We start from the raw sequence: 7760 nt of genomic DNA on the forward strand, positions 1-7760 counted from the left end.
AAGAAACTTGAAAGATTTTGTTCCTATGGCATTCTCCCCCTGCTGAGAAGAAAGATGCCTTTCATAAACAGAAACTTTTTAATATTTGTTTTCACTTTTTAATTTTGTTAACCATTTGCAAGTCTTATTTGGAAACTCCATTAACCTTGTTCCTTTTAGTTCTCTTATAAAGACTAAAGATAAACTCAAGCAAAGCATGAAAAGTCCAACTAACCTGTTGAAAGTGCAATACATTTTTTTGTTTTGTTTTGTTTTTTAATTTTACCGTGATGACTCCTAGAAAAGAATCACTGAGATTTATATTCCTTTCCAACCTTCCCGCCCCAGAGTGAGATCACAGCTCATTCTGTCCCATACATTTTCTTTACATTAATGCCCTCTTTCTACTCAGATGAACACATTAAATACATCCAGAAAAACTGGAATTAGGATGAATAGACAAAGAAACTTTAGTGTCAAAATTCATGTAAGAGAAATGTTGCTATTTTATCTTCTTAAAATCAAAAGGAACAGTGCTCAAAAGCCAGTTTTACTTTCTTTCCATGAAATCTTAGTATAGTTAAACAGAAGCAGAAGATAAAAGTGGTATTTGGAAACTCCCTATATTCTATAATGTGGTTAATGTTGTCATACTGTCTTATCTAGGAATTTTTCTGTGCTCCTCTAAAGTGTCAATCGTCACATTTTAGAATGTTTATCTTCTACAGTTGTTTACCTCATCCTTTTCTAAGTCACTGGAATGATATTTCTAAAGAGTTACTTTAGATTAAATTTGGCATTGACCTTATTTTTTAAAATGTAGGACATTTTACAAGCCATAGTGAATTCTTCCCAACACGAAACCGACATGACATATTAGCTTTGTGTAGTGATAACATTGGAGCCCATGAAATGTACTAAACTGCTTGCATTTCCCTGGCTCCCTAATGAGCCTGCATTCCTGCATGTACACATCTTATTTTCAAGTGAGGTGTAAGAATTGTTGAGCTCAGAGGTGTCAGTCCCCTAGCTCTGTTGTGTGTGTTATCTCCCCTACCAGGCATCTTTCCACAGGCAGGGCAGAACAAATATGCTGATATGTTTCTATGAATAGAGTAAAAAACTCACATCCAAATTCCCCAAACCTCATGCAATTCTGTGGGTGATTTAACCGAGCCCAACCTCCAATTCCAGATCTTGGGGGGGAAGAAAAGGTCCATTAGCCCTTTTTTGGTTAAAGAATATAATAGTTTAACAGCTTGCTCAGCCTCAATTTCTTCCCTTCCATGTGTCTGGAACCTCTGTCTTATAACCCTCAGGAAACATCTCATCTAGTAAATCCTAAATTTCTGGGGTGATGAAAAGACCAGAATCGGAATGATGTTCTGTGTGATTCTTCAGCATGTAATTTGGAGAAAGTAGATTGTTAGAATAACCATTAACTGCATGTTGGAAATCCTGCCTTGCCTCTTCGTATTTCTTTTTCAGAAATGGAAGTCTTCAGGCCACTATAAGCTCTTTAGCAGGAGCATAGGAATAATGGTGACTTTGAAAATTCTATTGCCGTGATCTCAAAATAAGCATTCTTATATGAAATGGAAGGTTAAAATGTAAAAAGTCATTCTAATATATTCATTTAAAAAAAATAAAGTATCAGTAGAGGTTTGCTTTTTTGTACCACACAATTAATTAGGTAAAGCCCTAATACCTTTAGGGCTGCTATGTGAAAAGCAATGTCTTTGTGCCATTGAGATGTCAGTGACAAACTTGAAGCAAAGGCAATTTAAGAAAAAAAAAGGGGCAAGGATGAAGCCTGTGGGAAGTGAAGAAGAAAGAGAAGGGAAGGGAAATGAAGAAAAGAGAATGAAAGGAAAGGAAAAGAAGTGAAAGGGAAAGGAAAAAAAGGAGGAGATAAAAGACTATATAAATGTAGCCTACATAAAAGGGCTCTTGACAGATTAAACCAGCAACTGTTCACAGAGGGAGGGAATGCCTGACCCATATACATGGGAAAGGTGACACAGTTCTTGGACCTCTGTCGAGAAGTGGGAGCCAGAGATTTATTTCTCTAGGCCAAGTCTAAGTATTAGACATTCTTTCCACTGTTACATTACAATTCACAACAAAACAATATATATATAGTCACACCTACTTATCTTCCTTCCTGAATAGCAAGGAATAACTTCCTGAATAGCTCAGTTCAAAAAACATAAGGTGGAGTCTTGTCGAGCCAGTAGCTCCCGTGGGGTGGGTAGGAGCAAGGGGCCGCAGTGGCCTGGCAAGGAGGAAGAGCCCCAATGCTCAGTGAGGACGGTATCTATACATGATGTTATAGTTGCTGGGCATAGGGCCAGGCTGTTGGTTACATATATGGGTGTTGATCAAGTAAGTAGGTATGTTGGAACTGTGTGAGAACAGTGGGGATCGCTTTCTCACTGCCACTGAAAGGACAAGCTAGGATGAATCCTGAGGTGTCAGATTGAACTTAGAAGTATTGGTATAAACACATAGATTCCAGTAGATAGATGTTAGACAGGTAGGTGGGTAGGTAGGTAGATAGATAATGTTGTGGTAGCCAGCCTCTAAAATAGCCTCCGGTTTTCTTGAATCCAAGTATTCATACCTTCGTGAAGTCCCCTCCTATCCTGAATGGGGTTCACTTGTGTAAACAGTAAGAGGTTATAAAAATGAAAGAGTGAGACGTTTGAGGTTAAGTCCTAAAAGACATCAAGTTTCCTCACCCTGGGGGAATCCAGCCACGCACTGTGGTGACACTCACGCAGCACTGTGGAGAAATCTGTGACATGAGGAAAAGAGGCCTCCTGCCAACAACCAGTCTCAGCTTGCCAGACATGTGAGAGAGCCACCCTGAAAGCATATTCCTCAGTCCCAGTCAGGCCTTAAGGTGACTACAGTCCTGGCCAGCATCTGGACTGCAACCTCATGAGAGGGACTGAGCCAGAAATCACGCAGCTAAACCGCTTCTGAATTCTGACTAAACTGTAAAGTAATAAATATCCATTGTTTTAAGGTACTAAGTTTGTTATGTAGCAACAGATAAAATATACATATACAGAGCACATACTTACATATATTCCCTAGCTCTATCCATTGCTAAGGTCTGGGTGCAATGACACTTTGAAACCTATGAGCTGTACCAAATGCCCAGATCTCAGTTTCTAAATGTAGTTCTCCACTAAAAGAAACCAGGGCTCCTTGGAGAAATGGCTGACTTCAGGGCTAAAGCAAGGAAAAATTAAAGGTGAGTATGAATATTTTATTAGCAAGGAAATGGTCAAGTAATTATAGAAGCCATCTTGAAAGGGCACCCACTGGCCTCTCTAAGGAACTGACAAGTTCATACTAATACAAATAAATAAGTGAAAAAATAAATTGGAAGAATAAATTCCTTGCAGTAGAATGTCAACTAATAAATACAGGAGAAATGGTCTAATTAGAAAATAACTATTTGGCAACCATCATAGTAATAATTAGTTCAGCCATGAAACATCAATAGATGCTAAAATTAGTGAGTACAAGGTTGCTGAAGAATGAAATGTTTACATAGTCTCAACTATTCACAAAATACTTATTAATTGCAATGAAGAAAAGAATGAGTTTTCACTGGAGAAATTTGGCAGACACCACCTAAACAAATTATTAAAATTAATGTCATCAGTAAGGGGATAAATTGAAAACATGTACCATGTAACTGGATGCAATAAGAACGCAAAATCATTACTATGGTAGTCCAGCCCTAGAGGAAGCACAACTTGAATCTAACCCTAGGGAAACATTAGATAAACTTAAACTTAAAGATAGTTTATAAATTAACTCAGAAAAATGGTCAAAGTCATGAAAGTAAAAAAAAAGACTGAGGAATTGTTCCTGATCAAAAGGGGACTACAGAGATAAAATAAGCACAACATGTGATACTGGATTAAGTTCTTTTTACTATAGGAGACATTTGGGGACAAATAGCAAAACTTGAATGATATCTGTGATATAGGTGGTAGCAATGTATCAACGTTAATTTCCTAACTTCAGTGGTGTTACTATGGTTATGCAGAAGAGTGTACTTATTTGTAAAAAATACACACTAAAGTATTTGAAGATTATAAGGCATCTTATCAACCACTTGCTCAAATGGTTCAGAATGAAAAATCTCTTCAAATTATTCTTGCTACTTTTTGTAGGTTTTTAATTATTTCAAACGAAAGGGGAAAAAAAAAGAAATGTACCACAGATCTGAAAATTATAGCCCTCATTTGGCAGAGAATATAAACGCAATTCAGAGACACACAATACTAAATAGAAATACACAGAAAGGGCATGCATAGCAGACGTCATACACAGGTAAAGTGCCAACAACAACAGCAATGAAAGAGAAAGTAGGAATATGGGGGGTAGATTCAAATAGAGACGTCCACTGAATTACTTAGTGACCCAAGAGGAAAGAGATGGTGTGTCAAAATAGAGTAATTTAATGAGGGTTTATTTGCAATGATGTGGACCAAGGTAACCATATATCGAAGACTTAGTAATAGTCTAATGCCTAAGCTATTAAGAGGGGAGGGAGTAGTACAGGAACGCAGAGAAAGAGTCATGCCTGCTGCCTTGAGAGAATCCATGACTGCTGGAGAGACACAGCTAGCTAGAGGAGACCTTGCAGGAAGGGAGCCATAGCCTCACTCCCCTTTCTCTCCCTCCAATCTATAGTCAGCACTGTCAATTGGCAAAACTCAACCAGAAACCCCCTGGGAACCCACTGGTGTGATCTGTATGAGTCACCCTGTCTGGGCAGAAGACAAGGTACAGAATAATTGAGGGTCAGTCTGATGGGGGTCAATGGAAGACATCTGACCTGCCTACCTTAAATATATGAAATTAAGACCACCAATATTTAAACTCTGTAGAAATACCTGTCAATAAGGGTGCTGTTTAAAATCTTTGATAAAATTTCAGAAAGAGAGATTGAAAATTCTTTCAAACTGCAAGTAAAACAGCCATTCCAGTATAATTAGGCGGGTCATCCACAGCAAGGGACACAAAAATCATTAGATGATTCAACACTGTACAAAGAAGTACAGTTGAAAGAGAAGAGAATCTGGAAAGCAACAGGAAGGAATTATTAGCCACATTTCCTTTAAGCATAACTGTCCACAAGTTTTACCAGTTCCCTAGTGAAGAGAATTGAAAGCAAATATCAAAAATTGGAGACACAATTTTGCTTAAATTATCTGTTTGGTAAACTGCATAGAGTTCTCATAACTTTGTGTACATTCAATCCTTTCCATTTAATCTTTTTGTTTCTGTATGAAGTTCAAAAGTCAAAACCTCTCCAGGTATATAAATCTGAATTGAGTAAATCTCATATTTAAATTGCAGTCAATAGTTGTTTTTTGTTTTTTTTTTTTCCAACCCCAGTTTGGCAGGTAAAGGGCTGTTCTCAAAAATGAAGCCTTAATAAGATTCCTACCTGGCTAATTGTGTCAAACATGCTTTACAGCACAGACAGGTGTACAGAACCAGAACAGTTTGCAATCAGGTAAGTCTGTCTCATAGGTTTCCTCACGTTTAAAAAGCATTTAATACAAATATGTAAAAGTTAGAGAAAAAAAAAATTGTTTTATGATAGTAGTATCTTTGGCCTTTATAAAGAGCCTTTACTCATTATATATCTTTATTATAATATTTTTATTTTCATAGCAACACTGTGGAAGGCCCAGCCTATATTAGCTCCAATTTATATGAAAATATAAACTAAAATCTCTATAGCGAGTAAGCAGCAGAGACAGGATTCAAATCCAAATTTTCTGAATCCAAATCTAGTGACTTTCCCATTATATAAGTCTACCTAAAATTAAACCCAGAAGTACAGTCAAGTCACTTCACCTATTTTCTATGAACACTTTAAGATTCACTGTACTGTTACCATAATGAAGAAAGAATTTTCCTCCAATTAAATTGAAGCAAGGAGGGAGAGAGAGAGAGAGAATAAGAAAGAAAGGGAAGGGATGTATAGGTTTGTATTTGAAGGACATTCTGCTAAAATTCACTTGCAGAGAGAAAGTGTTGCTTTGAAAGCAAGGCTAAGAGCCACTGGTGATCTTTCTTCATATTCTTTGCCATAGCTCCAGCCCATGAATGGCTACTGGCTGGAATACTATTCAGGTAACTATCAGAAAATTCAGTTCTACTGCTTGGGAACATCATTGCTAATAAGAAAGAGAGATGTACTGGGAGAAACAGTAGCAAAACAAGAAGAAGAGTCATCAGGCATTTGTTGAATCCCTGGCAGTAAAGAAACAAAGATGAGAAAGTATGATATCAATCAGAATGGAATGAAATATATTGCAGGGATAAAAAGCCACCCACTTCCCACTCAAAACTAGGATTTATTTTGTGCTCTCACTGCATGTCTATTGTGATTTGGCTGCTTCAAGTCATCCTCACCCTGGGACCCAAGCCAGTGAAGCAACCTCAGTCTGGAACACTGCTGGTCATCGCAGCAGATGAAAAGAGAGTACACAACAAATTGCACACTGCTCTTAAAGAGTCCATCTGAAAGAAACACATATCCTTCTCTTCACATTTCATTCCCCAAAACAACGAATGACCAAAGCACGTGACCTCTTTAACTCCAGGGCAATAGAGAAGTACAAATCTGCTGAGAAAAAGAACTGGAAATATTTGTTGAACAGAACTAATGAATACCAGACACTTTCCTGCCTGGACCTTGCTGTCTAATGCCTAGTCTTCTTCTCACATATGCAGACTCCCACAGTACCTTCCAGGGACAGAGACAGGCAGGGCTCACCAACTATTCCACGTACATCCTTATGTTTCCCAGCCTCCCTTGCAATTCGGTTAGAGCTGGGTGATGAGTTAAGGCAAACGCCATTGAGTGGAAGTGATATTTATGACTTCTGGGCCTGAGAAATTAAGAATTGGACTCCATCCTTCTTTTCCTGTGCCAGGGAAACCTCAAAAGCCAAGTGTTCCTTGTAATGTAGCTACAAGATACTGGAGGCTCCATCAGCCTGGTTTCCTGAGTGACTATGTAGAGAAAAACTTCCCTCATCCCCTGTCTACCAACTCTTTCTGGACATATAATGCAAATAAGATGAACCCTTGGTTGTATAAGCACTGAGATTTCAACATATTTATTGTGGCAGCTAGCATTAATTATCCCAATGAAGAAACTAATACCTGAATGTGGGGTGTTGGAGTAACAAAACCTAAAACATGTGAATTTACTTAGTGGGTAATGAACAGCAAGGAAACTGATATCAAAGGCTGAAAAGATAATGATACGTGCTTTGCAGTGGTAAAATATTTGGTATAACTATCACATGCAGTGACTTGGAAGTCAGCTCACCTGAGTATTCAGCCAGACGTTTCAGAGTAAAATGATGGAAAATAGATCTTCAGTACTATATATTAGTGGCTTTTTGTTCCCTTTAGCAAGGCATTGCCAAAAAGAAATGGACTCAGAAAGAACTGACCATTTGAAAGTAGGCTAGAAGGGCATTGTAGGGAAAGACCATAAATTTAGGTCCTTCCAGGTTGGAAAGTCAAGTACTTCTACACCTCAGAAGTAAGAAACAGGACTAAAGAAGTTTTGAGTTACAAATACCCAATAAAAATTCCTAGTTGATCAACGTGCTTCTAGGCAAAGTCAGATTAAAGGTGTAATCTTCCCATTTAAACTCAATAGTAGTCTAGATAATACAAGGTGTGGGGATGAAGAAGCACTGAAATGAAGCAGATCTGAGGAC

This window comes from Stenella coeruleoalba (assembly GCF_951394435.1).
Source record: "Stenella coeruleoalba genome assembly, chromosome: 5".
Taxonomy (NCBI): domain Eukaryota; kingdom Metazoa; phylum Chordata; class Mammalia; order Artiodactyla; family Delphinidae; genus Stenella; species Stenella coeruleoalba.